General features: G+C 37.2%; 29 non-coding genes across 29 annotated transcripts; all 29 read right to left on the reverse strand.

Annotated features, from left to right (window-relative positions):
* Positions 1–102: 102 nt before the first annotated feature.
* On the reverse strand, positions 103–175 carry TRNAF-GAA (transfer RNA phenylalanine (anticodon GAA)). Its single transcript has one exon. It is a non-coding gene; the product is annotated as a tRNA-Phe (tRNA).
* An 811-nt stretch (positions 176–986) lies between these two features.
* Positions 987–1,059, reverse strand: TRNAF-GAA (transfer RNA phenylalanine (anticodon GAA)). Its single transcript has one exon. It is a non-coding gene; the product is annotated as a tRNA-Phe (tRNA).
* An 845-nt stretch (positions 1,060–1,904) lies between these two features.
* TRNAF-GAA (transfer RNA phenylalanine (anticodon GAA)) lies at positions 1,905–1,977 on the reverse strand. The gene has a single exon. It is a non-coding gene; the product is annotated as a tRNA-Phe (tRNA).
* An 812-nt stretch (positions 1,978–2,789) lies between these two features.
* Positions 2,790–2,862, reverse strand: TRNAF-GAA (transfer RNA phenylalanine (anticodon GAA)). Its single transcript has one exon. It is a non-coding gene; the product is annotated as a tRNA-Phe (tRNA).
* Positions 2,863–3,673: 811 nt separating this feature from the next.
* Positions 3,674–3,746, reverse strand: TRNAF-GAA (transfer RNA phenylalanine (anticodon GAA)). Its single transcript has one exon. It is a non-coding gene; the product is annotated as a tRNA-Phe (tRNA).
* Positions 3,747–4,591: 845 nt separating this feature from the next.
* TRNAF-GAA (transfer RNA phenylalanine (anticodon GAA)) lies at positions 4,592–4,664 on the reverse strand. The gene has a single exon. It is a non-coding gene; the product is annotated as a tRNA-Phe (tRNA).
* Positions 4,665–5,477: 813 nt separating this feature from the next.
* TRNAF-GAA (transfer RNA phenylalanine (anticodon GAA)) lies at positions 5,478–5,550 on the reverse strand. Its single transcript has one exon. It is a non-coding gene; the product is annotated as a tRNA-Phe (tRNA).
* Positions 5,551–5,959: 409 nt separating this feature from the next.
* Positions 5,960–6,032, reverse strand: TRNAF-GAA (transfer RNA phenylalanine (anticodon GAA)). The gene has a single exon. It is a non-coding gene; the product is annotated as a tRNA-Phe (tRNA).
* Positions 6,033–6,845: 813 nt separating this feature from the next.
* On the reverse strand, positions 6,846–6,918 carry TRNAF-GAA (transfer RNA phenylalanine (anticodon GAA)). The gene has a single exon. It is a non-coding gene; the product is annotated as a tRNA-Phe (tRNA).
* Positions 6,919–7,327: 409 nt separating this feature from the next.
* On the reverse strand, positions 7,328–7,400 carry TRNAF-GAA (transfer RNA phenylalanine (anticodon GAA)). Its single transcript has one exon. It is a non-coding gene; the product is annotated as a tRNA-Phe (tRNA).
* An 811-nt stretch (positions 7,401–8,211) lies between these two features.
* Positions 8,212–8,284, reverse strand: TRNAF-GAA (transfer RNA phenylalanine (anticodon GAA)). The gene has a single exon. It is a non-coding gene; the product is annotated as a tRNA-Phe (tRNA).
* An 839-nt stretch (positions 8,285–9,123) lies between these two features.
* On the reverse strand, positions 9,124–9,196 carry TRNAF-GAA (transfer RNA phenylalanine (anticodon GAA)). Its single transcript has one exon. It is a non-coding gene; the product is annotated as a tRNA-Phe (tRNA).
* An 814-nt stretch (positions 9,197–10,010) lies between these two features.
* Positions 10,011–10,083, reverse strand: TRNAF-GAA (transfer RNA phenylalanine (anticodon GAA)). Its single transcript has one exon. It is a non-coding gene; the product is annotated as a tRNA-Phe (tRNA).
* Positions 10,084–10,895: 812 nt separating this feature from the next.
* On the reverse strand, positions 10,896–10,968 carry TRNAF-GAA (transfer RNA phenylalanine (anticodon GAA)). Its single transcript has one exon. It is a non-coding gene; the product is annotated as a tRNA-Phe (tRNA).
* A 799-nt stretch (positions 10,969–11,767) lies between these two features.
* Positions 11,768–11,840, reverse strand: TRNAF-GAA (transfer RNA phenylalanine (anticodon GAA)). The gene has a single exon. It is a non-coding gene; the product is annotated as a tRNA-Phe (tRNA).
* An 813-nt stretch (positions 11,841–12,653) lies between these two features.
* Positions 12,654–12,726, reverse strand: TRNAF-GAA (transfer RNA phenylalanine (anticodon GAA)). Its single transcript has one exon. It is a non-coding gene; the product is annotated as a tRNA-Phe (tRNA).
* An 811-nt stretch (positions 12,727–13,537) lies between these two features.
* On the reverse strand, positions 13,538–13,610 carry TRNAF-GAA (transfer RNA phenylalanine (anticodon GAA)). The gene has a single exon. It is a non-coding gene; the product is annotated as a tRNA-Phe (tRNA).
* Positions 13,611–15,295: 1,685 nt separating this feature from the next.
* Positions 15,296–15,368, reverse strand: TRNAF-GAA (transfer RNA phenylalanine (anticodon GAA)). The gene has a single exon. It is a non-coding gene; the product is annotated as a tRNA-Phe (tRNA).
* Positions 15,369–16,180: 812 nt separating this feature from the next.
* Positions 16,181–16,253, reverse strand: TRNAF-GAA (transfer RNA phenylalanine (anticodon GAA)). The gene has a single exon. It is a non-coding gene; the product is annotated as a tRNA-Phe (tRNA).
* An 813-nt stretch (positions 16,254–17,066) lies between these two features.
* Positions 17,067–17,139, reverse strand: TRNAF-GAA (transfer RNA phenylalanine (anticodon GAA)). The gene has a single exon. It is a non-coding gene; the product is annotated as a tRNA-Phe (tRNA).
* Positions 17,140–18,824: 1,685 nt separating this feature from the next.
* Positions 18,825–18,897, reverse strand: TRNAF-GAA (transfer RNA phenylalanine (anticodon GAA)). Its single transcript has one exon. It is a non-coding gene; the product is annotated as a tRNA-Phe (tRNA).
* An 811-nt stretch (positions 18,898–19,708) lies between these two features.
* TRNAF-GAA (transfer RNA phenylalanine (anticodon GAA)) lies at positions 19,709–19,781 on the reverse strand. The gene has a single exon. It is a non-coding gene; the product is annotated as a tRNA-Phe (tRNA).
* Positions 19,782–20,594: 813 nt separating this feature from the next.
* On the reverse strand, positions 20,595–20,667 carry TRNAF-GAA (transfer RNA phenylalanine (anticodon GAA)). The gene has a single exon. It is a non-coding gene; the product is annotated as a tRNA-Phe (tRNA).
* Positions 20,668–22,349: 1,682 nt separating this feature from the next.
* TRNAF-GAA (transfer RNA phenylalanine (anticodon GAA)) lies at positions 22,350–22,422 on the reverse strand. Its single transcript has one exon. It is a non-coding gene; the product is annotated as a tRNA-Phe (tRNA).
* Positions 22,423–23,234: 812 nt separating this feature from the next.
* On the reverse strand, positions 23,235–23,307 carry TRNAF-GAA (transfer RNA phenylalanine (anticodon GAA)). The gene has a single exon. It is a non-coding gene; the product is annotated as a tRNA-Phe (tRNA).
* Positions 23,308–24,120: 813 nt separating this feature from the next.
* On the reverse strand, positions 24,121–24,193 carry TRNAF-GAA (transfer RNA phenylalanine (anticodon GAA)). The gene has a single exon. It is a non-coding gene; the product is annotated as a tRNA-Phe (tRNA).
* Positions 24,194–25,878: 1,685 nt separating this feature from the next.
* Positions 25,879–25,951, reverse strand: TRNAF-GAA (transfer RNA phenylalanine (anticodon GAA)). The gene has a single exon. It is a non-coding gene; the product is annotated as a tRNA-Phe (tRNA).
* Positions 25,952–26,765: 814 nt separating this feature from the next.
* Positions 26,766–26,838, reverse strand: TRNAF-GAA (transfer RNA phenylalanine (anticodon GAA)). Its single transcript has one exon. It is a non-coding gene; the product is annotated as a tRNA-Phe (tRNA).
* An 814-nt stretch (positions 26,839–27,652) lies between these two features.
* On the reverse strand, positions 27,653–27,725 carry TRNAF-GAA (transfer RNA phenylalanine (anticodon GAA)). The gene has a single exon. It is a non-coding gene; the product is annotated as a tRNA-Phe (tRNA).
* Positions 27,726–27,781: the final 56 nt, after the last annotated feature.

Consider the following 27,781-nt stretch of genomic DNA (forward strand, 5'->3'; position numbering starts at 1 on the left):
CAAACTGTAATAACATGAAATGTTCTTGAAAACCAGAACCTGAACACGGCAGTTTCTGCTGCTAAATTGCTATTCTGTAACAAAAAAAACAGCAACAAAATATGCTGAAACCCGGGATTGAACCAGGGACCTTAAGATCTTCAGTCTAACGCTCTCCCAACTGAGCTATTTCGGCTAATTGTGAAAGATGTGAAGTCATATTTAGGGTTTTAGGTTGGGGAAAAAAAGAGCATTAAGTGTTCTTGATGAACAACACCTGATAATGAAAGATTCTGCTGGTAAATTGCTATTCTGTAACAAAAATACTGCAACTAAACATGCCGAAACCTGGGATCGAACCAGGGACCTTTAGATCTTCAGTCTAATGCTCTCACAAAAGAGCTATTGCGGGTAAGTCTGACATATAAAAAGTCTTTTTTGGTGTTTAAGATAAGGCAAACTGAAAGAACATCAAGTGTCCTAGAGGGCGAAACCTGAAAATGAAAGTTTATGCTGCTAAATTTCTTTTTGCTGAATTGCTACTCAGTAACAAACTGCAACACCCAAACATGTGGAAACCCACGATCGTACTAGGGAATTTAAGGTCTTCAGTCTATTGCTCTCACAACTGAGCTATTTTGGCAAGCTATACTGATAAGAATGTATTTTTTTGGAGCTAAAGATTTTGCAAACTGAAATAACATAAAATGTTTTTCAAGATCAAAAACTGAACACAACAGTTTTTGCTGCTAAATTGCTATTCAGTAGCAAAAGCAAACACCCAACCATGCTAAACCCCAGGATTGAACAAGACACCCTTAGATCTTCAGTCTAATGTTCTCACAACTGAGATATTTCGCCAAGCTCTACTAATAAGAAATTCTTTTATTGGGGCTAATAATAATGCAAACTGTGATAACATGAAATGATCTTGAAGACCAGAACCTGAACACATCAGTTTCTGCTGCTAAATTGCTATTCTGTAACAAAAAAACAGCAACTAAATATGCTAAAACCCAGGATCGAACCAAGGACCTTTAGATCTTCAGTCTAACGCTCTCCCAACTGAGCTATTTCGGCTAATTGTGAAAGATGTTAAGCCGTATTTGGGGTTTTAGGCTGGGAAAAAAAGTGCATTAAGTGTTCTTGATGAACAACACCTGATAATGAAAGATTCTGCTGGTAAATTGCTATTCTGTAACAAAAATACAGCAACTAAACATGCCGAAAACTGGGATGAAACCAGGGACCTTTAGATCTTCAGTCTAATGCTCTCACAAAAGAGCTATTGCGGGTAAGTCTGACATTTAGAAAGTCTTTTTTGGTGTTTAAGATAAGGCAAACTGAAAGAACATCAAGTGTCCTATAAGGCAAACTGAAAGAACATCAAGTGTCCTAGAGGGCGAAACCTGAAAATGAAAGTTTCTGCTGCTAAATTTCTTTTTGCTGAATTGCTACTCAGTAACAAACTGCAAACACACAAACATGTGGAATCCCACGATCGTACTAGGGATTTTAAGGTCTTCAGTCTATTGCTCTCACAACTGAGCTATTTTGGCAAGCTATACTGATAAGAACGTCTTTTTTTAGGAGCTAAAGATTTTGCAAACTGAAATAACATAAAATGCTTTTCAACATCAAAACCTGAACACAACAGTTTTTGCTGCTAAATTGCTATTCAGTAGCAAAAGCAAACACCCAACCATGCTAAACCCCAGGATTGAACAAGACACCCTTAGATCTTCAGTCTAATGATGTCACAACTGAGCTATTTCGCCAAGCTCTACTAATAAGACATTATTTTATTGGGGCTAATAATAATGCAAACTGTAATAACATGAAATGTTCTTGAAAACCAGAACCTGAACACGGCAGTTTCTGCTGCTAAATTGCTATTCTGTAACAAAAAAAACAGCAACTAAATATGCTGAAACCCGGGATTGAACAAGGGACCTTAAGATCTTCAGTCTAACGCTCTCCCAACTGAGCTATTTCGGCTAATTGTGAAAGATGTGAAGTCATATTTAGGGTTTTAGGTTGGGGAAAAAAAGAGCATTAAGTGTTCTTGATGAACAACACCTGATAATGAAAGATTCTGCTGGTAAATTGCTATTCTGTAACAAAAATACTGCAACTAAACATGCCGAAACCTGGGATCGAACCAGGGACCTTTAGATCTTCAGTCTAATGCTCTCACAAAAGAGCTATTGCGGGTAAGTCTGACATATAAAAAGTCTTTTTTGGTGTTTAAGATAAGGCAAACTGAAAGAACATCAAGTGTCCTAGAGGGCGAAACCTGAAAATGAAAGTTTATGCTGCTAAATTTCTTTTTGCTGAATTGCTACTCAGTAACAAACTGCAACACCCAAACATGTGGAAACCCACGATCGTACTAGGGAATTTAAGGTCTTCAGTCTATTGCTCTCACAACTGAGCTATTTTGGCAAGCTATACTGATAAGAATGTCTTTTTTTGGAGCTAAAGATTTTGCAAACTGAAATAACATAAAATGTTTTTCAAGATCAAAAACTGAAAACAACAGTTTTTGCTGCTAAATTGCTATTCAGTAGCAAAAGCAAACACCCAACCATGCTAAACCCCAGGATTGAACAAGACACCCTTAGATCTCCAGTCTAATGTTGTCACAACTGAGCTATTTCGCCAAGCTCTACTAATAAGAAATTATTTTATTGGGGCTAATAATAATGCAAACTGTAATAACATGAAATGTTCTTGAAAACCAGAACCTGAACACGGCAGTTTCTGCTGCTAAATTGCTATTCTGTAACAAAAAAAACAGCAACAAAATATGCTGAAACCCGGGATTGAACCAGGGACCTTAAGATCTTCAGTCTAACGCTCTCCCAACTGAGCTATTTCGGCTAATTGTGAAAGATGTGAAGTCATATTTAGGGTTTTAGGTTGGGGAAAAAAAGAGCATTAAGTGTTCTTGATGAACAACACCTGATAATGAAAGATTCTGCTGGTAAATTGCTATTCTGTAACAAAAATACTGCAACTAAACATGCCGAAACCTGGGATCGAACCAGGGACCTTTAGATCTTCAGTCTAATGCTCTCACAAAAGAGCTATTGCGGGTAAGTCTGACATATAAAAAGTCTTTTTTGGTGTTTAAGATAAGGCAAACTGAAAGAACATCAAGTGTCCTAGAGGGCGAAACCTGAAAATGAAAGTTTATGCTGCTAAATTTCTTTTTGCTGAATTGCTACTCAGTAACAAACTGCAACACCCAAACATGTGGAAACCCACGATCGTACTAGGGAATTTAAGGTCTTCAGTCTATTGCTCTCACAACTGAGCTATTTTGGCAAGCTATACTGATAAGAATGTATTTTTTTGGAGCTAAAGATTTTGCAAACTGAAATAACATAAAATGTTTTTCAAGATCAAAAACTGAACACAACAGTTTTTGCTGCTAAATTGCTATTCAGTAGCAAAAGCAAACACCCAACCATGCTAAACCCCAGGATTGAACAAGACACCCTTAGATCTTCAGTCTAATGTTCTCACAACTGAGATATTTCGCCAAGCTCTACTAATAAGAAATTCTTTTATTGGGGCTAATAATAATGCAAACTGTGATAACATGAAATGATCTTGAAGACCAGAACCTGAACACGTCAGTTTCTGCTGCTAAATTGCTATTCTGTAACAAAAAAACAGCAACTAAATATGCCAAAACCCAGGAACGAACCAAGGACCTTTAGATCTTCAGTCTAACGCTCTCCCAACTGAGCTATTTCGGCTAATTGTGAAAGATGTTAAGCCGTATTTGGGGTTTTAGGTTGGGAAAAAAAGTGCATTAAGTGTTCTTGATGAACAACACCTGATAATGAAAGATTCTGCTGGTAAATTGCTATTCTGTAACAAAAATACAGCAACTAAACATGCCGAAAACTGGGATGAAACCAGGGACCTTTAGATCTTCAGTCTAATGCTCTCACAAAAGAGCTATTGCGGGTAAGTCTGACATTTAGAAAGTCTTTTTTGGTGTTTAAGATAAGGCAAACTGAAAGAATATCAAGTGTCCTATAAGGCAAACTGAAAGAACATCAAGTGTCCTAGAGGGCGAAACCTGAAAATGAAAGTTTCTGCTGCTAAATTTCTTTTTGCTGAATTGCTACTCAGTAACAAACTGCAAACACCCAAACATGTGGAATCCCACGATCGTACTAGGGATTTTAAGGTCTTCAGTCTATTGCTCTCACAACTGAGCTATTTTGGCAAGCTATACTGATAAGAATGTCTTTTTTTAGGAGCTAAAGATTTTGCAAACTGAAATAACATAAAATGCTTTTCAACATCAAAACCTGAACACAACAGTTTTTGCTGCTAAATTGCTATTCAGTAGCAAAAGCAAACACCCAACCATGCTAAACCCCAGGATTGAACAAGACACCCTTAGATCTTCAGTCTAATGATGTCACAACTGAGCTATTTCGCCAAGCTCTACTAATAAGACATTATTTTATTGGGGCTAATAATAATGCAAACTGTAATAACATGAAATGTTCTTGAAAACCAGAACCTGAACACGGCAGTTTCTGCTGCTAAATTGCTATTCTGTAACAAAAAAAACAGCAACTAAATATGCTGAAACCCGGGATTGAACAAGGGACCTTTAGATCTTCAGTCTAACGCTCTCCCATCTGAGCTATTTCGGCTAATTGTGAAAGATGTGAAGTCGTATTTTGGGTTTTAGGTTAGGAAAAAAAGAGCATCAAGTGTTCTTGAAGAACAACACCTGATAATGAAAGATTCGGCTGGTAAATTGCTATTCTGTAACAAAAATACAGCAGCTAAACATGCCGAAACCTGGGATTGAACCAGGGACCTTTAGATCTTCAGTCTAATGCTCTCCCAAATCAGCTATTGCGGGTAAGTCTGACATTTGGAAAGTCTTTTTTGGTGTTTAAGATAAGGCAAATTGAAAGAACATCAAGTGTCCTAGAGGGCGAAACCTGAAAATAAAAGTTTCTGCTGCTAAATTTCTTTTTGCTGAATTGCTACTCAGTAACAAAATGCAAACACCCAAACATGTGGAAACCCACGATCGTACTAGGGATTTTAAGGTCTTCAGTCTATTGCTCTCACAACTGAGCTATTTTGGCAAGCTATACTGATAAGAATGTTTTTTATTGGAGCTAAAGATTTTGCAAACTGAAAAAACATAAAATATTTTTCAAGATCAAAAACTGAACACAACAGTTTTTGCTGCTAAATTGCTATTCAGTAGCAAAAGCAAACACCCAACCATGCTAAACCCCAGGATTGAACAAGACACCCTTAGATCTTCAGTCTAATGTTCTCACAACTGAGCTAATTCGCCAAGCTCTACTAATAAGAAATTATTTTATTGGGGCTAATAATAATGCAAACTGTAATAACATGAAATGTTCTTGAAGACCAGAACCTGAACACAGCAGTTTCTGCTGCTAAATTGCTATTCTGTAACAAAAAAAAACAGCAACTAAATATGCCGAAACCCGGGATCGAACCAGGGACCTTTAGATCTTCCATCTAACGCTCTCCCAACTGCGCTATTTTGGCTAATTGTGAAAGATGTGAAGTCTTATTTGGGGTATTAGGTTGGGGAAAAAAAGAGCATCAAATGTTCTTGAAGAGCAACACCTGATAATGAAAGATTCTGCAGGTAAGATCAAAGATCAAGATCAAAACCTGAACACAACAGTTTTTGCTGCTAAATTGCTATTCAGTAGCAAAAGCAAACACCCAACCATGCTAAACCCCAGGATTGAACAAGACACCCTTAGATCTTCAGTCTAATGTTCTCACAACTGAGCTATTTCGCCTAGCTCTACTAATAAGAAATTCTTTTAATGGGGCTAATAATAATGCAAACTGTAATAACATGAAATGTTCTTGAAGACCAGAACCTGAACACGGCAGTTTCTGCTGCTAAATTGCTATTATGTAACAAAAAAACAGCAACTAAATATGCCAAAACCCGGGATCGAACCAGGGACCTTTAGATCTTCAGTATAATGCTCTCCCGACTGAGCTATCTTGGCTAATTGTGAAAGCTGTGAAGCCGTATATGGGGTTTTAGGTTGGGGAAAAAAAGAGCATCAAGTGTTCTTGAAGAACAACACCTGATAATGAAAGATTCTGCTGGTAAATTGCTATTCTGTAACAAAAATACAGCAACTAAACATGCCGTAACCCGGGATCGAACCACAGACCTTTAGAGCTTCAGTCTAATGCTCTCCCAACTGAGTTATTGCGGCTAAGTCTGACATTTGGAAAGTCTTTTTTGGTGTTTAAGATAAGGCAAACTGAAAGAACATCAAGTGTCCTAGAGGGCGAAACCTGAAAATGAAAGTTTCTGCTGCTAAATTTCTTTTTGCTGAATTGCTACTCAGTATGAAAATGCAAACACCCAAACATGTGGAAACCCACGATCGTACTAGGGACTTTAAGGTCTTCAGTCTATTGCTCTCACAACTGAGCTATTTTGGCAAGCTATACTGATAAGAATGTCTTTTTTTGGAGCTAAAGATTTTGCAAACTGAAATAACATAAAATGTTTTTCAAGATCAAAAACTGAACACAACAGTTTTTGCTGCTAAATTGCTATTCAGTAGCAAAAGCAAACACCCAACCATGCTAAACCCCAGGATTGAACAAGACACCCTTAGATCTCCAGTCTAATGTTCTCACAACTGAGCTATTTCGCCAAGCTCTACTAATAAGAAATTCTTTTATTAGGGCTAATAATAATGCAAACTGTAATAACATGAAATGTTCTTGAAGACCAGAACCTGAACACGGCAGTTTCTGCTGCTAAATTGCTATTCTGTAACAAAAAAAACAGCAACTAAATATGCCGTAACCCGGGATCGAACCAGGGACCTTTAGATCTTCCGTCTAACGCTCTCCCAACTGCGCTATTTTGGCTAATTGTGAAAGATGTGAAGTCTTATTTGGGGTTTTAGGTTGGGGAAAAAAAGAGCATCAAGTGTTCTTGAAGAGCAACACCTCATAATGAAAGATTCTGCAGGTAAGATCAAAGATCAAGATCAAAACTTGAACACAACAGTTTTTGCTGCTAAATTGCTATTCAGTAGCAAAAGCAAACACCCAACCATGCTAAACCCCAGGATTGAACAAGACACCCTTAGATCTTCAGTCTAATGTTCTCACAACTGAGCTAATTCGCCAAGCTCTACTAATAAGAAATTCTTTTATTGGGGCTAATAATAATGCAAACTGTAATAACATGAAATGATCTTGAAGACCAGAACCTGAACACGGCAGTTTCTGCTGCTAAATTGCTATTCTGTAACAAATAAACAGCAACTAAATATGCCGAAACCCAGGATTGAACCAGGGACCTTTAGATCTTCAGTCTAACGCTCTCCCAACCGAGCTATTTCGGCTAATTGTGAAAGATGTGAAGTCATATTTAGGGTTTTAGGTTGGGGAAAAAAAGAGCATTAACTGTTCTTGATGAACAACACCTGATAATGAAAGATTCTGCTGGTAAATTGCTATTCTGTAACAAAAATACTGCAACTAAACATGCCGAAACCTGGGATCGAACCAGGGACCTTTAGATCTTCAGTCTAATGCTCTCACAAAAGAGCTATTGCGGGTAAGTCTGACATTTAGAAAGTCTTTTTTGGTGTTTAAGATAAGGCAAACTGAAAAAACATCAAGTGTCCTAGAGGGCAAAACCTGAAAATGAAAGTTTATGCTGCTAAATTTCTTTTTGCTGAATTGCTACTCAGTAACAAACTGCAACACCCAAACATGTGGAAACCCACGATCGTACTAGGGAATTTAAGGTCTTCAGTCTATTGCTCTCACAACTGAGCTATTTTGGCAAGCTATACTGATAAGAATGTATTTTTTTGGAGCTAAAGATTTTGCAAACTGAAATAACATAAAATGTTTTTCAAGATCAAAAACTGAACACAACAGTTTTTGCTGCTAAATTGCTATTCAGTAGCAAAAGCAAACACCCAACCATGCTAAACCCCAGGATTGAACAAGACACCCTTAGATCTTCAGTCTAATGTTCTCACAACTGAGAAATTTCGCCAAGCTCTACTAATAAGAAATTCTTTTATTGGGGCTAATAATAATGCAAACTGTGATAACATGAAATGATCTTGAAGACCAGAACCTGAACACGTCAGTTTCTGCTGCTAAATTGCTATTCTGTAACAAAAAAACAGCAACTAAATATGCCGAAACCCGGGATCGAACCAGGGACCTTTAGATCTTCAGTCTAACGCTCTCCCAACTGAGATATTTCAGCTAATTGTGAAAAATGTTAAGCCGTATTTGGGGTTTTAGGTTGGGAAAAAAAGTGCATTAAGTGTTCTTGATGAACAACACCTGATAATGAAAGATTCTGCTGGTAAATTGCTATTCTGTAACAAAAATACAGCAACTAAACATGCCGAAACCTGGGATCAAACCAGGGACCTTTAGATCTTCAGTCTAATGCTCTCACAAAAGAGCTATTGCGGGTAAGTCTGACATTTAGAAAGTCTTTTTTGGTGTTTAAGATAAGGCAAACTGAAAGAACATCAAGTGTCCTATAAGGCAAACTGAAAGAACATCGTGTCCTAGAGGGCGAAACCTGAAAATGAAAGTTTCTGCTGCTAAATTTCTTTTTGCTGAATTGCTACTCAGTAACAAACTGCAAACACCCAAACATGTGGAATCCCATGATCGTACTAGGGATTTTAAGGTCTTCAGTCTATTGCTCTCACAACTGAGCTATTTTGGCAAGCTATACTGATAAGAATGTTTTTTTTTGGAGCTAAAGATTTTGCAAACTGAAATAACAAAATGTTTTTCAAGATCAAAACCTGAACACAACAGTTTTTGCTGCTAAATTGCTATTCAGTAGCAAAAGCAAACACCCAACCATGCTAAACCCCAGGATTGAACAAGACACCCTTAGATCTTCGGTCTAATGTTCTCACAACTGAGCTATTTCGCCAAGCTCTACTAATAAGAAATTCTTTTAATGGGGCTAATAATAATGCAAACTGTAATAACATGAAATGATCTTGAAGACCAGAACCTGAACACGGCAGTTTCTGCTGCTAAATTGCTATTCTGTAACAGAAAAACAGCAACTAAATATGCCAAAACCCGGGATCGAACCAGCGACCTTTAGATCTTCAGTCTATCGCTCTCCCAACTGAGCTATTTCAGCTAATTGTGAAAGATATTAAGCCGTATTTGGGGTTTTAGGTTGGGAAAAAAAAGAGCATCAAGTGTTCTTGAAGAACAACACCTGATAATGAAAGATTCTGCTGGTAAATTGCTATTCTGTAACAAAAATACAGCAACTAAACATATCGTAACCCTGGATCGAACCACGGACCTTTAGAGCTTCAGTCTATTGCTCTCCCAACTGAGATATTGCGGCTAAGTCTGACATTTGGAAAAAAAAATTTGGTGTTTAAGATAAGGCAAACTGAAAGAACATCAAGTGTCCTAGAGGGCGAAACCTGAAAATGAAAGTTTCTGCTGCTAAATTTCTTTTTGCTGAATTGCTACTCAGTAACAAACTGCAAACACCCAAACATGTGGAATCCCACGATCGTACTAGGGATTTTAAGGTCTTCAGTCTATTGCTCTCACAACTGAGCTATTTTGGCAAGCTATACTGATAAGAATGTCTTTTTTTAGGAGCTAAAGATTTTGCAAACTGAAATAACATAAAATGCTTTTCAAGATCAAAACCTGAACACAACAGTTTTTGCTGCTAAATTGCTATTCAGTAGCAAAAGCAAACACCCAACCATGCTAAACCCCAGGATTGAACAAGACACCCTTAGATCTTCAGTCTAATGTTGTCACAACTGAGCTATTTCGCCAAGCTCTACTAATAAGAAATTATTTTATTGGGGCTAATAATAATGCAAACTGTAATAACATGAAATGTTCTTGAAAACCAGAACCTGAACACGGCAGTTTCTGCTGCTAAATTGCTATTCTGTAACAAAAAAAACAGCAACAAAATATGCTGAAACCCGGGATTGAACCAGGAACCTTAAGATCTTCAGTCTAACGCTCTCCCAACTGAGCTATTTCGGCTAATTGTGAAAGATATGAAGTCATATTTAGGGTTTTAGGTTGGGGAAAAAAAGAGCATTAAGTGTTCTTGATGAACAACACCTGATAATGAAAGATTCTGCTGGTAAATTGCTATTCTGTAACAAAAATACAGCAACTAAACATGCCGAAACCTGGGATCGAACCAGGGACCTTTAGATCTTCAGTCTAATGCTCTCACAAAAGAGCTATTGCGGGTAAGTCTGACATTTAGAAAGTCTTTTTTGGTGTTTAAGATAAGGCAAACTGAAAAAACATCAAGTGTCCTAGAGGGCGAAACCTGAAAATGAAAGTTTCTGCTGCTAAATTTCTTTTTGCTGAATTGCTACTCAGTAACAAACTGCAACACCCAAACATGTGGAAACCCACGATCGAACTAGGGAATTTAAGGTCTTCAGTCTATTGCTCTCACAACTGAGCTATTTTGGCAAGCTATACTGATAAGAATTTATTTTTTTGGAGCTAAAGATTTTGCAAACTGAAATAACATAAAATGTTTTTCAAGATCAAAAACTGAACACAACAGTTTTTGCTGCTAAATTGCTATTCAGTAGCAAAAGCAAACACCCAACCATGCTAAACCCCAGGATTGAACAAGACACCCTTAGATCTTCAGTCTAATGTTCTCACAACTGAGATATTTCGCCAAGCTCTACTAATAAGAAATTATTTTATTGGGGCTAATAATAATGCAAACTGTAATAACATGAAATGTTCTTGAAGACCAGAACCTGAACACAGCAGTTTCTGCTGCTAAATTGCTATTCTGTAACAAAAAAAACAGCAACTAAATATGCCGAAACCCAGGATCGAACCAGGGTCCTTTAGATCTTCAGTATAACGCTCTCTCAACTGAGCTATTTCGGCTAATTGTGAAAGATGTGAAGTCGTATTTGGGGTTTTAGGTTGGGAAAAAGAGAGCATCAAGTGTTCTTGAAGAGCAACACCTTATAATAAAAGATTCTGCTGGTAAATTGCTATTCTGTAACAAATATACAGCAACTAAACATGCCGAAACCCAGGATTGAACTAGGGACTTATAGATCTTCAGTCTAATGCTCTCCCAAATGAGCTATTGCAGCTACGTCTGACATTTGGAAAGTCTTTTTTGGTGTTTAAGATAAGGCAAACTGAAAGAACATCGTGTCCTAGAGGGCGAAACCTGAAAATGAAAGTTTATGCTGCTAAATTTCTTTTTGCTGAATTGCTACTCAGTAACAAACTGCAAACACCCAAACATGTGGAAACCCACGATCGTACAAGGGATTTTAAGGTCTTCAGTCTATTGCTCTCACAACTGAGCTATTTTGGCAAGCTATACTGATAAGAATGTCTTTTTTAGGAGCTAAAGATTTTGCAAACTAAAATAACATAAAATGCTTTTCAAGATCAAAACCTGAACACATGCTAAATTGCTATTCAGTAGCAAAAGCAAACACCCAACCATGCTAAACCCCAGGATTGAACAAGACACCCTTAGATCTTCAGTCTAATGTTGTCACAACTGAGCTATTTTGCCAAGCTCTACTAATAAAAAATTATTTTATTGGGGCTAATAATAATGCAAACTGTAATAACATGAAATGTTCTTAAAGACCAGAACCTGAACATGGCAGTTTCTGCTGCTAAATTGCTATTCTGTAACAAAAACAACAGCAACTAAATATGCCGAAACCCGGGATCGAACCAGGGACCTTTAGATCTTCAGTCTAACGCTCTCCCAATTGAGCTATTTCGGCTAATTGTGAAAGATGTGAAGTCGTATTTGGGGTTTTAGGTTAGGAAAAAAAGAGCATCAAGTGTTCTTGAAGAACAACACCTGATAATGAAAGATTCTGCTTGTAAATTGCTATTCTGTAACAAAAAGACAGCAACTAAACATGCCGAAAACTGGGATTGAACCAGGGACCTCTAGATCTTCAGTCTAATGCTCTCACAAATGAGCTATTGCGGGTAAGTCTGACATTTGGAAAGTCTTTTTTGGTGTTTAAGATAAGGCAAACTGAAAGAACATCAAGTGTCCTAGAGGGCGAAACCTGAAAATGAAAGTTTCTGCTGCTAAATTTCTTTTTGATGAATTGCTACTCAGTAACAAACTGCAAACACCCAAACATGTGGAAACCCACGATCGTACTAGTGATTTTAAGGTCTTCAGTCTATTGCTCTCACAACTGAGCTATTTTGGCAAGCTATACTGATAAGAATGTCTTTTTTTAGGAGCTAAAGATTTTGCAAAGTGAAATAACATAAAATGCTTTTCAAGATCAAAACCTGAACACAACAGTTTTTGCTGCTAAATTGCTATTCAGTAGCAAAAGCAAACACCCAACCATGCTAAACCCCAGGATTGAACAAGACACCCTTAGATCTTCAGTCTAATGTTGTCACAACTGAGCTATTTCGCCAAGCTCTACTAATAAGAAATTATTTTATTGGGGCTAATAATAATGCAAACTGTAATAACATGAAATGTTCTTGAAGACCAGAACCTGAACACGGCAGTTTCTGCTGCTAAATTCCTATTCTGTAACAAAAAAAACAGCAACTGAATATGCCGAAACCCGGGATCAAACCAGGGTCCTTTAGATCTTCAGTATAACGCTCTCTCAACTGAGCTATTTCGGCTAATTGTGAAAGATGTGAAGTCGTATTTGGGGTTTTAGGTTGGGAAAAAGAGAGCATCAAGTGTTTTTGAAGAGCAACACCTTAAAATAAAAGATTCTGCTGGTAAATTGCTATTCTGTAACAAATATACAGCAACTAAACATGCCGAAACCCGGGATCGAACTAGGGACTTATAGATCTTCAGTCTAATGCTCTCCCAAATGAGCTATTGCAGCTACGTCTGACATTTGGAAAGTCTTTTTTGGTGTTTAAGATAAGGCAAACTGAAAGAACATCAAGTGTCCTAGAGGGCGAAACCTGAAAATAAAAGTTTCTGCTGCTAAATTTCATTTTGCTGAATTGCTACTCAGTAACAAAATGCAAACACCCAAACATGTGGAAACCCACGATCGTACTAGGGATTTTAAGGTCTTCAGTCTATTGCTCTCATAACTGAGCTATTTTGGCAAGCTATACTGATAAGAATGTCTTTTTTGGAGCTAAAGATTTTGCAAACTGAAATAACATAAAAAAAATTTCAAGATCAAAAACTGAACACAACAGTTTTTGCTGCTAAATTGCTATTCAGTAGCAAAAGCAAAAACCCAACCATGCTAAACCCCAGGATTGAACAAGACACCCTTAGATCTTCAGTCTAATGTTGTCACAACTGAGCTATTTCGCAAAGCTCTACTAATAAGAAATTCTTTTATTGGGGCTAATAATAATGCAAACTGTAATAACATGAAATGATCTTGAAAACCAGAACCTGAACACGGCAGTTTCTGTTGCTAAATTGCTATTCTGTAACAAAAAAAACAGCAACTAAATATGCCGAAACCCGGGATCGAACCAGGGACCTTTAGATCTTCAGTCTAACGCTCTCCCAACTGAGCTAATTCAGCTAATTGTGAAAGATATGAAGTCGTATTTGGGGTTTTAGGTTAGGAAAAAAAGAGCATCAAGTGTTCTTGAAGAACAACACCTGATAATGAAAGATTCTGCTGGTAAATTGCTATTCTGTAACAAAAATACAGCAACTAAACATGCCGAAACCTGGGATCGAACCAGGGACCTTTAGATCTTCAGTCTAATGCTCTCACAAAAGAACTATTGCGGGTAAGTCTGACATTTGGAAAGTCTTTTTTGGTGTTTAAGATAAGGCAAACTGAAAGAACATCAAGTGTCCTAGAGGGCGAGACCTGAAAATAAAAGTTTCTGCTGCTAAATTTCTTTTTGCTGAATTGCTACTCAGTAACAAAATGCAAACACCCAAACATGTGGAAACCCACGATCGTACTAGGGATTTTAAGGTCTTCAGTCTATTGCTCTCACAACTGAGCTATTTTGGCAAGCTATACTGATAAGAATGTCTTTTTTTGGAGCTAAAGATTTTGCAAACTGAAATAACATAAAATGTTTTTCAAGATCAAAAACTGAACACAACAGTTTTTGCTGCTAAATTGCTATTCAGTAGCAAAAGCAAACACCCAACCATGCTAAACCCCAGGATTGAACAAGACACCATTAGATCTTCAGTCTAATGTTCTCACAACTGAGCTATTTTGCCAAGCTCTACTAATAAGAAATTCTTTTATTGGGGCTAATAATAATGCAAACTGTAATAACATGATATGATCTTGAAAACCAGAACCTGAACACGGCAGTTTCTGCTGCTAAATTGCTATTCTGTAACAAAAAAACAGGAACAAAACATGCCGAAACCCGGGATCTTTAGATCTTCAGTCTAACGCTGTCCCAACTGAGCTATTTCGGCTAACTTTGAAAGATGTAAGCCGTATTTGGGATTTTAGGTTGGGAAAAAAAAGAGCATGAAGTGTTCTTGATGAACAACACCTGATAATGAAAGATTCTGCTGGTAAATTGCTATTCTGTAACAAAAATACAGCAACTTTACATTCCGAAACCTGGGATCGTACCCGGGACCTTTAGATCTTCAGTTTAATGCTCTCACAAAAGAGCTATTGCGTGTAAGTCTGACATTTGGAAAGTCTTTTTTGGTGTTTAAGATAAGACAAACAGAAAGAACATCAAGTGTCCTAGAGGGCGAAACCTGAAAATGAAAGTTTCTGCTGCTAAATTTCTTTTTGCTGAATTGCTACTCAGTAACAAACTGCAAACACCCAAACATGTGGAAACCCACGATCGTACTAGGGATTTTAAGGTCTTCAGTCTATTGCTCTCACAACTAAACTATTTTGGCAAGCTATACTGATAAGAATGTCTTTTTTTAGGAGCTAAAGATTTTGCAAACTGAAATAACATAAAATGCTTTTAAAGATCAAAACCTGAACACAACAGTTTTTGCTGCTAAATTGCTATTCAGTAGCAAAAGCAAACACCCAACCATGCTAAACCCCAGGATTGAACAAGACACCCTTAGATCTTCAGTCTAATGTTGTCACAACTGAGCTATTTCGCTAAGCTCTACTAATAAGAAATTATTTTATTGGGGCTAATAATAATGCAAACTGTAATAACATGAAATGTTCTTGAAAACCAGAACCTGAACACGGCAGTTTCTGTTACTAAATTGCTATTCTGTAACAAAAAAAACAGCAACTAAATATGCCGAAACCCGGGATCGAACCAGGGACCTTTAGATCTTCAGTCTAACGCTCTCCCAACTGAGCTATTTCGGCTAATTGTGAAAGATGCTAAGCCGTATTTGGGGTTTTAGGTTGGGAAAAAAAGAGCATCAAGTGTTCTTGAAGAACAACACCTTATAATGAAAGATTCTGCTGGTAAATTGCTATTCTGTAACAAAAAAAACAGCAACTAAACATGCCGAAACCTGTGATTGAACCCGGACCTTTAGATCTTCACTCTAATGCTCTCTTAAAAGAGCTATTGCGGGTAAGTCTGACATTTGGAAAGTATTTTTTAGTGTTTAAGATAAGGCAAACTGAAAGAACATCAAGTGTCCTAGAGGGCGAAACCTGAAAATGAAAGTTTCTGCTGCTAAATTTCTTTTTGATGAATTGCTACGCAGAAACAAACTGCAAACACCCAAACATGTGGAAACCCACGATCGTACTAGGGATTTTAAGGTCTTCAGTCTATTGCTCTCACAATTGAGCTATTTTGGCAAGATATACTGATAAGAATGTCTTTTTTTAGGAGCTAAAGATTTTGCAAACTGAAATAACATAAAATGCTTTTCAAGATCAAAACCTGAACACAACAGTTTTTGCTGCTAAATTGCTATTCAGTAGCAAAAGCAAACACCCAACCATGCTAAACCCCAGGATTGAACAAGACACCCTTAGATCTTCAGTCTAATGTTGTCACAACTGAGCTATTTTGCTAAGCTCTACTAATAAGAAATTATTTTATTGGGGCTAATAATAATGCAAACTGTAATAATATGAAATGTTCTTGAAAACCAGAACCTGAACACGGCAGTTTCTGCTGCTAAATTGCTATTCTGTAACAAAAAAAAAGCAACTAAATATGCCAAAACCCAGGATTGAACCAGGGACCTTTAGATCTTCAGTCTAACGCTCTCCCAACTGAGCTATTTCAGCTAATTGTGAAAGATGCAAGCCGTATTTGGGGTTTTAGGTTGGGAAAAAAAGAGCATCAAGTGTTCTTGAAGAACAACACCTTATAATGAAAGATTCTGCTGGTAAATTGCTATTCTGTAACAAAAAAAACAGCAACTAAACATGCCGAAACCTGTGATTGAACCCGGACCTTTAGATCTTCACTCTAATGCTCTCTTAAAAGAGCTATTGCGGGTAAGTCTGACATTTGGAAAGTATTTTTTAGTGTTTAAGATAAGGCAAACTGAAAGAACATCAAGTGTCCTAGAGGGCGAAACCTGAAAATGAAAGTTTCTGCTGCTAAATTTCTTTTTGATGAATTGCTACTCAGAAACAAACTGCAAACACCCAAACATGTGGAAACCCACGATCGTACTAGGGATTTTAAGGTCTTCAGTCTATTGCTCTCACAACTGAGCTATTTTGGCAAGATATACTGATAAGAATGTCTTTTTTTAGGAGCTAAAGATTTTGCAAACTGAAATAACATAAAATGCTTTTCAAGATCAAAACCTGAACACAACAGTTTTTGCTGCTAAATTGCTATTCAGTAGCAAAAGCAAACACCCAACCATGCTAAACCCCAGGATTGAACAAGACACCCTTAGATCTTCAGTCTAATGTTGTCACAACTGAGCTATTTCGCCAAGCTCTACTAATAAGAAATTATTTTATTGGGGCTAATAATAATGCAAACTGTAATAACATGATATGATCTTGAAAACCAGAACCTGAACACGGCAGTTTCTGCTGCTAAATTTCTATACTGTAACAAAAAAAAACAGCAACTAAATATGCCGAAACCCGGGATCGCACCAGGGTCCTTTAGATCTTCAGTCTATCGCTCTCCCAACTAAGCTATTTCGGCTAATTGTGAAAGATGTGAAGTCGTATTTGGGGTTTTAGGTTGGGGAAAAAAGAGCATCAAGTGTTCTTGAAGAGCAACATCTTATAATGAAAGATTCTGCTGGTAAATTGCTATTCTGTAACAAAAATACAGCAACTAAACATGCCGAAACCCGGGATCGAACCAGGGACTTATAGATATTCAGTCTAATGCTCTCCCAAATGAGCTATTGCAGCTTTGTCTGACATTTGGAAAGTCTTTTTTGGTGTTTAAGATAAGGCAAACTGAAAGAACATCAAGTGTCCTAGAGGGCGAGACCTGAAAATAAAAGTTTCTGCTGCTAAATTTCTTTTTGCTGAATTGCTACTCAGTAACAAAATGCAAACACCCAAACATGTGGAAACCCACGATCGTACTAGGGATTTTAAGGTCTTCAGTCTATTGCTCTCACAACTGAGCTATTTTGGCAAGCTATACTGATAAGAATGTCTTTTTTTGGAGCTAAAGATTTTGCAAACTGAAATAACATAAAATGTTTTTCAAGATCAAAAACTGAACACAACAGTTTTTGCTGCTAAATTGCTATTCAGTAGCAAAAGCAAACACCCAACCATGCTAAACCCCAGGATTGAACAAGACACCATTAGATCTTCAGTCTAATGTTCTCACAACTGAGCTATTTTGCCAAGCTCTACTAATAATAAATTCTTTTATTGGGGCTAATAATAATGCAAACTGTAATAACATGATATGATCTTGAAAACCAGAACCTGAACACGGCAGTTTCTGCTGCTAAATTGCTATTCTGTAACAAAAAAACAGGAACAAAACATGCCGAAACCCGGGATCTTTAGATCTTCAGTCTAACGCTGTCCCAACTGAGCTATTTCGGCTAACTTTGAAAGATGTAAGCCGTATTTGGGATTTTAGGTTGGGAAAAAAAAGAGCATGAAGTGTTCTTGATGAACAACACCTGATAATGAAAGATTCTGCTGGTAAATTGCTATTCTGTAACAAAAATACAGCAACTTAACATTCCGAAACCTAGGATCGTACCCGGGACCTTTAGATCTTCAGTTTAATGCTCTCACAAAAGAGCTATTGCGTGTAAGTCTGACATTTGGAAAGTCTTTTTTGGTGTTTAAGATAAGACAAACTGAAAGAACATCAAGTGTCCTAGAGGGCGAAACCTGAAAATGAAAGTTTCTGCTGCTAAATTTCTTTTTGCTGAATTGCTACTCAGTAACAAACTGCAAACACCCAAACATGTGGAAACCCACGATCGTACTAGGGATTTTAAGGTCTTCAGTCTATTGCTCTCACAACTAAACTATTTTGGCAAGCTATACTGATAAGAATGTCTTTTTTTAGGAGCTAAAGATTTTGCAAACTGAAATAACATAAAATGCTTTTAAAGATCAAAACCTGAAAACAACAGTTTTTGCTGCTAAATTGCTATTCAGTAGCAAAAGCAAACACCCAACCATGCTAAACCCCAGGATTGAACAAGACACCCTTAGATCTTCAGTCTAATGTTGTCACAACTGAGCTATTTCGCTAAGCTCTACTAATAAGAAATTATTTTATTGGGGCTAATAATAATGCAAACTGTAATAACATGAAATGTTCTTGAAAACCAGAACCTGAACACGGCAGTTTCTGTTACTAAATTGCTATTCTGTAACAAAAAAAACAGCAACTAAATATGCCGAAACCCGGGATCGAACCAGGGACCTTTAGATCTTCAGTCTAACGCTCTCCCAACTGAGCTATTTCGGCTAATTGCGAAAGATGCTAAGCCGTATTTGGGGTTTTAGGTTGGGAAAAAAAGAGCATCAAGTGTTCTTGAAGAACAACACCTTATAATGAAAGATTCTGCTGGTAAATTGCTATTCTGTAACAAAAAAAACAGCAACTAAACATGCCGAAACCTGTGATTGAACCCGGACCTTTAGATCTTCACTCTAATGCTCTCTTAAAAGAGCTATTGCGGGTAAGTCTGACATTTGGAAAGTATTTTTTAGTGTTTAAGATAAGGCAAACTGAAAGAACATCAAGTGTCCTAGAGGGCGAAACCTGAAAATGAAAGTTTCTGCTGCTAAATTTCTTTTTGATGAATTGCTACGCAGAAACAAACTGCAAACACCCAAACATGTGGAAACCCACGATCGTACTAGGGATTTTAAGGTCTTCAGTCTATTGCTCTCACAATTGAGCTATTTTGGCAAGATATACTGATAAGAATGTCTTTTTTTAGGAGCTAAAGATTTTGCAAACTGAAATAACATAAAATGCTTTTCAAGATCAAAACCTGAACACAACAGTTTTTGCTGCTAAATTGCTATTCAGTAGCAAAAGCAAACACCCAACCATGCTAAACCCCAGGATTGAACAAGACACCCTTAGATCTTCAGTCTAATGTTGTCACAACTGAGCTATTTTGCTAAGCTCTACTAATAAGAAATTATTTTATTGGGGCTAATAATAATGCAAACTGTAATAATATGAAATGTTCTTGAAAACCAGAACCTGAACACGGCAGTTTCTGCTGCTAAATTGCTATTCTGTAACAAAAAAAAGCAACTAAATATGCCAAAACCCGGTATTGAACCAGGGACCTTTAGATCTTCAGTCTAACGCTCTCCCAACTGAGCTATTTCAGCTAATTGTGAAAGATGCAAGCCGTATTTGGGGTTTTAGGTTGGGAAAAAAAGAGCATCAAGTGTTCTTGAAGAACAACACCTTATAATGAAAGATTCTGCTGGTAAATTGCTATTCTGTAACAAAAAAAACAGCAACTAAACATGCCGAAACCTGTGATTGAACCCGGACCTTTAGATCTTCACTCTAATGCTCTCTTAAAAGAGCTATTGCGGGTAAGTCTGACATTTGGAAAGTATTTTTTAGTGTTTAAGATAAGGCAAACTGAAAGAACATCAAGTGTCCTAGAGGGCGAAACCTGAAAATGAAAGTTTCTGCTGCTAAATTTATTTTTGATGAATTGCTACTCAGAAACAAACTGCAAACACCCAAACATGTGGAAACCCACGATCGTACTAGGGATTTTAAGGTCTTCAGTCTATTGCTCTCACAACTGAGCTATTTTGGCAAGATATACTGATAAGAATGTCTTTTTTTAGGAGCTAAAGATTTTGCAAACTGAAATAACATAAAATGCTTTTCAAGATCAAAACCTGAACACAACAGTTTTTGCTGCTAAATTGCTATTCAGTAGCAAAAGCAAACACCCAACCATGCTAAACCCCAGGATTGAACAAGACACCCTTAGATCTTCAGTCTAATGTTGTCACAACTGAGCTATTTCGCCAAGCTCTACTAATAAGAAATTATTTTATTGGGGCTAATAATAATGCAAACTGTAATAACATGATATGATCTTGAAAACCAGAACCTGAACACGGCAGTTTCTGCTGCTAAATTTCTATACTGTAACAAAAAAAAACAGCAACTAAATATGCCGAAACCCGGGATCGCACCAGGGTCCTTTAGATCTTCAGTCTATCGCTCTCCCAACTAAGCTATTTCGGCTAATTGTGAAAGATGTGAAGTCGTATTTGGGGTTTTAGGTTGGGGAAAAAAGAGCATCAAGTGTTCTTGAAGAGCAACATCTTATAATGAAAGATTCTGCTGGTAAATTGCTATTCTGTAACAAAAATACAGCAACTAAACATGCCGAAACCCGGGATCGAACCAGGGACTTATAGATATTCAGTCTAATGCTCTCCCAAATGACAAATTGCAGCTTTGTCTGACATTTGGAAAGTCTTTTTTGGTGTTTAAGATAAGGCAAACTGAAAGAACATCAAGTGTCCTAGAGGGCGAGACCTGAAAATAAAAGTTTCTGCTGCTAAATTTCTTTTTGCTGAATTGCTACTCAGTAACAAAATGCAAACACCCAAACATGTGGAAACCCACGATCGTACTAGGGATTTTAAGGTCTTCAGTCTATTGCTCTCACAACTGAGCTATTTTGGCAAGCTATACTGATAAGAATGTCTTTTTTTGGAGCTAAAGATTTTGCAAACTGAAATAACAAAATGTTTTTCAAGATCAAAAACTGAACACAACAGTTTTTGCTGCTAAATTGCTATTCAGTAGCAAAAGCAAACACCCAACCATGCTAAACCCCAGGATTGAACAAGACACCATTAGATCTTCAGTCTAATGTTCTCACAACTGAGCTATTTTGCCAAGCTCTACTAATAATAAATTCTTTTATTGGGGCTAATAATAATGCAAACTGTAATAACATGATATGATCTTGAAAACCAGAACCTGAACACGGCAGTTTCTGCTGCTAAATTGCTATTCTGTAACAAAAAAACAGGAACAAAACATGCCGAAACCCGGGATCTTTAGATCTTCAGTCTAACGCTGTCCCAACTGAGCTATTTCGGCTAACTTTGAAAGATGTAAGCCGTATTTGGGATTTTAGGTTGGGGAAAAAAAGAGCATGAAGTGTTCTTGATGAACAACACCTGATAATGAAAGATTCTGCTGGTAAATTGCTATTCTGTAACAAAAATACAGCAACTTTACATTCCGAAACCTGGGATCGTACCCGGGACCTTTAGATCTTCAGTTTAATGCTCTCACAAAAGAGCTATTGCGTGTAAGTCTGACATTTGGAAAGTCTTTTTTGGTGTTTAAGATAAGACAAACTGAAAGAACATCAAGTGTCCTAGAGGGCGAAACCTGAAAATGAAAGTTTCTGCTGCTAAATTTCTTTTTGCTGAATTGCTACTCAGTAACAAACTGCAAACACCCAAACATGTGGAAACCCACGATCGTACTAGGGATTTTAAGGTCTTCAGTCTATTGCTCTCACAACTAAACTATTTTGGCAAGCTATACTGATAAGAATGTCTTTTTTTAGGAGCTAAAGATTTTGCAAACTGAAATAACATAAAATGCTTTTAAAGATCAAAACCTGAAAACAACAGTTTTTGCTGCTAAATTGCTATTCAGTAGCAAAAGCAAACACCCAACCATGCTAAACCCCAGGATTGAACAAGACACCCTTAGATCTTCAGTCTAATGTTGTCACAACTGAGCTATTTCGCTAAGCTCTACTAATAAGAAATTATTTTATTGGGGCTAATAATAATGCAAACTGTAATAACATGAAATGTTCTTGAAAACCAGAACCTGAACACGGCAGTTTCTGTTACTAAATTGCTATTCTGTAACAAAAAAACAGCAACTAAATATGCCGAAACCCGGGATCGAACCAGGGACCTTTAGATCTTCAGTCTAATGCTCTCCCAACTGAGCTATTTCGGCTAATTGTGAAAGATGCTAAGCCGTATTTGGGGTTTTAGGTTGGGAAAAAAAGAGCATCAAGTGTTCTTGAAGAACAACACCTTATAATGAAAGATTCTGCTGGTAAATTGCTATTCTGTAACAAAAAAAACAGCAACTAAACATGCCGAAACCTGTGATTGAACCCGGACCTTTAGATCTTCACTCTAATGCTCTCTTAAAAGAGCTATTGCGGGTAAGTCTGACATTTGGAAAGTATTTTTTAGTGTTTAAGATAAGGCAAACTGAAAGAACATCAAGTGTCCTAGAGGGCGAAACCTGAAAATGAAAGTTTCTGCTGCTAAATTTCTTTTTGATGAATTGCTACGCAGAAACAAACTGCAAACACCCAAACATGTGGAAACCCACGATCGTACTAGGGATTTTAAGGTCTTCAGTCTATTGCTCTCACAATTGAGCTATTTTGGCAAGATATACTGATAAGAATGTCTTTTTTTAGGAGCTAAAGATTTTGCAAACTGAAATAACATAAAATGCTTTTCAAGATCAAAACCTGAACACAACAGTTTTTGCTGCTAAATTGCTATTCAGTAGCAAAAGCAAACACCCAACCATGCTAAACCCCAGGATTGAACAAGACACCCTTAGATCTTCAGTCTAATGTTGTCACAACTGAGCTATTTTGCTAAGCTCTACTAATAAGAAATTATTTTATTGGGGCTAATAATAATGCAAACTGTAATAATATGAAATGTTCTTGAAAACCAGAACCTGAACACGGCAGTTTCTGCTGCTAAATTGCTATTCTGTAACAAAAAAAAAGCAACTAAATATGCCAAAACCCGGGATTGAACCAGGGACCTTTAGATCTTCAGTCTAACGCTCTCCCAACTGAGCTATTTCAGCTAATTGTGAAAGATGCAAGCCGTATTTGGGGTTTTAGGTTTGGAAAAAAAGAGCATCAAGTGTTCTTGAGGAACAACACCTTATAATGAAAGACTCTGCTGGTAAATTGCTATTCTGTAACAAAAAAAACAGCAACTAAACATGCCGAAACCTGTGATTGAACCCGGACCTTTAGATCTTCACTCTAATGCTCTCTTAAAAGAGCTATTGCGGGTAAGTCTGACATTTGGAAAGTATTTTTTAGTGTTTAAGATAAGGCAAACTGAAAGAACATCAAGTGTCCTAGAGGGCGAAACCTGAAAATGAAAGTTTCTGCTGCTAAATTTCTTTTTGATGAATTGCTACTCAGAAACAAACTGCAAACACCCAAACATGTGGAAACCCACGATCGTACTAGGGATTTTAAGGTCTTCAGTCTATTGCTCTCACAACTGAGCTATTTTGGCAAGATATACTGATAAGAATGTCTTTTTTTAGGAGCTAAAGATTTTGCAAACTGAAATAACATAAAATGCTTTTCAAGATCAAAACCTGAACACAACAGTTTTTGCTGCTAAATTGCTATTCAGTAGCAAAAGCAAACACCCAACCATGCTAAACCCCAGGATTGAACAAGACACCCTTAGATCTTCAGTCTAATGTTGTCACAACTGAGCTATTTCGCCAAGCTCTACTAATAAGAAATTATTTTATTGGGGCTAATAATAATGCAAACTGTAATAACATGATATGATCTTGAAAACCAGAACCTGAACACGGCAGTTTCTGCTGCTAAATTTCTATACTGTAACAAAAAAAAACAGCAACTAAATATGCCGAAACCCGGGATCGCACCAGGGTCCTTTAGATCTTCAGTCTATCGCTCTCCCAACTAAGCTATTTCGGCTAATTGTGAAAGATGTGAAGTCGTATTTGGGGTTTTAGGTTGGGGAAAAAAGAGCATCAAGTGTTCTTGAAGAGCAACATCTTATAATGAAAGATTCTGCTGGTAAATTGCTATTCTGTAACAAAAATACAGCAACTAAACATGCCGAAACCTGGGATCGAACCAGGGACTTATAGATATTCAGTCTAATGCTCTCCCAAATGAGCTATTGCAGCTTTGTCTGACATTTGGAAAGTCTTTTTTGGTGTTTAAGATAAGGCAAACTGAAAGAACATCAAGTGTCCTAGAGGGCGAGACCTGAAAATAAAAGTTTCTGCTGCTAAATTTCTTTTTGCTGAATTGCTACTCAGTAACAAAATGCAAACACCCAAACATGTGGAAACCCACGATCGTACTAGGGATTTTAAGGTCTTCAGTCTATTGCTCTCACAACTGAGCTATTTTGGCAAGCTATACTGATAAGAATGTCTTTTTTTGGAGCTAAAGATTTTGCAAACTGAAATAACATAAAATGTTTTTCAAGATCAAAAACTGAACACAACAGTTTTTGCTGCTAAATTGCTATTCAGTAGCAAAAGCAAACACCCAACCATGCTAAACCCCAGGATTGAACAAGACACCCTTAGATCTTCAGTCTAATGTTCTCACAACTGAGCTATTTTGCCAAGCTCTACTAATAAGAAATTCTTTTATTGGGGCTAATAATAATGCAAACTGTAATAACATGATATGATCTTGAAAACCAGAACCTGAACACGGCAGTTTCTGCTGCTAAATTGCTATTCTGTAACAAAAAAACAGGAACAAAACATGCCGAAACCCGGGATCTTTAGATCTTCAGTCTAACGCTGTCCCAACTGAGCTATTTCGGCTAACTTTGAAAGATGTAAGCCGTATTTGGGATTTTAGGTTGGGGAAAAAAAGAGCATGAAGTGTTCTTGATGAACAACACCTGATAATGAAAGATTCTGCTGGTAAATTGCTATTCTGTAACAAAAATACAGCAACTTTACATTCCGAAACCTGGGATCGTACCCGGGACCTTTAGATCTTCAGTTTAATGCTCTCACAAAAGAGCTATTGCGTGTAAGTCTGACATTTGGAAAGTCTTTTTTGGTGTTTAAGATAAGACAAACTGAAAGAACATCAAGTGTCCTAGAGGGCGAAACCTGAAAATGAAAGTTTTTGCTGCTAAATTTCTTTTTGCTGAATTGCTACTCAGTAACAAACTGCAAACACCCAAACATGTGGAAACCCACGATCGTACTAGGGATTTTAAGGTCTTCAGTCTATTGCTCTCACAACTAAACTATTTTGGCAAGCTATACTGATAAGAATGTCTTTTTTTAGGAGCTAAAGATTTTGCAAACTGAAATAACATAAAATGCTTTTAAAGATCAAAACCTGAACACAACAGTTTTTGCTGCTAAATTGCTATTCAGTAGCAAAAGCAAACACCCAACCATGCTAAACCCCAGGATTGAACAAGACACCCTTAGATCTTCAGTCTAATGTTGTCACAACTGAGCTATTTCGCTAAGCTCTACTAATAAGAAATTATTTTATTGGGGCTAATAATAATGCAAACTGTAATAACATGAAATGTTCTTGAAAACCAGAACCTGAACACGGCAGTTTCTGTTGCTAAATTGCTATTCTGTAACAAAAAAAACAGCAACTAAATATGCCGAAACCCGGGATCGAACCAGGGACCTTTAGATCTTCAGTCTAACGCTCTCCCAACTGAGCTATTTCAGCTAATTGTGAAAGATGCTAAGCCGTATTTGGGGTTTTAGGTTGGGGAAAAAAGAGCATCAAGTGTTCTTGAAGAACAACACCTTATAATGAAAGATTCTGCTGGTAAATTGCTATTCTGTAACAAAAAAAACAGCAACTAAACATGCCGAAACCTGGGATCGAACCAGGGACCTTTAGATCTTCACTCTAATGCTCTCTTGAAAGAGCTATTGCGGGTAAGTCTGACATTTGGAAAGTATTTTTTAGTGTTTAAGATAAGGCAAACTGAAAGAACATCAAGTGTCCTAGAGGGTGAAACCTGAAAATGAAAGTTTCTGCTGCTAAATTTCTTTTTGATGAATTGCTACTCAGAAACAAACTGCAAACACCCAAACATGTGGAAACCCACGATCGTACTAGGGATTTTAAGGTCTTCAGTCTATTGCTCTCACAACTGAGCTATTTTGGCAAGATATACTGATAAGAATGTCTTTTTTTAGGAGCTAAAGATTTTGCAAACTGAAATAACATAAAATGCTTTTAAAGATCAAAACCTGAACACAACAGTTTTTGCTGCTAAATTGCTATTCAGTAGCAAAAGCAAACACCCAACCATGCTAAACCCCAGGATTGAACAAGACACCCTTAGATCTTCAGTCTAATGTTGTCACAACTGAGCTATTTCGCTAAGCTCTACTAATAAGAAATTATTTTATTGGGGCTAATAATAATGCAAACTGTAATAACATGAAATGTTCTTGAAAACCAGAACCTGAACACGGCAGTTTCTGTTGCTAAATTGCTATTCTGTAACAAAAAAAACAGCAACTAAATATGCCGAAACCCGGGATCGAACCAGGGACCTTTAGATCTTCAGTCTAACGCTCTCCCAACTGAGCTATTTCAGCTAATTGTGAAAGATGCTAAGCCGTATTTGGGGTTTTAGGTTGGGAAAAAAAGAGCATCAAGTGTTCTTGAAGAACAACACCTTATAATGAAAGATTCTGCTGGTAAATTCCTATTCTGTAACAAAAAAAACAGCAACTAAACATGCCGAAACCTGGGATCGAACCAGGGACCTTTAGATCTTCACTCTAATGCTCTCTTGAAAGAGCTATTGCGGGTAAGTCTGACATTTGGAAAGTATTTTTTAGTGTTTAAGATAAGGCAAACTGAAAGAACATCAAGTGTCCTAGAGGGCGAAACCTGAAAATGAAAGTTTCTGCTGCTAAATTTCTTTTTGATGAATTGCTACTCAGAAACAAACTGCAAACACCCAAACATGTGGAAACCCACGATCGTACTAGGGATTTTAAGGTCTTCAGTCTATTGCTCTCACAACTGAGCTATTTTGGCAAGATATACTGATAAGAATGTCTTTTTTTAGGAGCTAAAGATTTTGCAAACTGAAATAACATAAAATGCTATTCAAGATCAAAACCTGAACACAACAGTTTTTGCTGCTAAATTGCTATTCAGTAGCAAAAGCAAACACCCAACCATGCTAAACCCCAGGATTGAACAAGACACCCTTAGATCTTCAGTCTAATGTTGTCACAACTGAGCTATTTCGCTAAGCTCTACTAATAAGAAATTATTTTATTGGGGCTAATAATAATGCAAACTGTAATAACATGAAATGTTCTTGAAAACCAGAACCTGAACACGGCAGTTTCTGCTGCTAAATTGCTATTCTGTAACAAAAAAAAAAGCAACTAAATATGCCAAAACCCAGGATTGAACCAGGGACCTTTAGATCTTCAGTCTAACGCTCTCCCAACTGAGCTATTTCAGCTAATTGTGAAAGATGCTAAGCCGTATTTGGGGTTTTAGGTTGGGAAAAAAAGAGCA

The sequence above is a fragment of the Pseudophryne corroboree genome, chromosome 4, assembly GCF_028390025.1.
Source record: "Pseudophryne corroboree isolate aPseCor3 chromosome 4, aPseCor3.hap2, whole genome shotgun sequence".
In the NCBI taxonomy this organism is placed as follows: Eukaryota; Metazoa; Chordata; class Amphibia; order Anura; family Myobatrachidae; genus Pseudophryne; species Pseudophryne corroboree.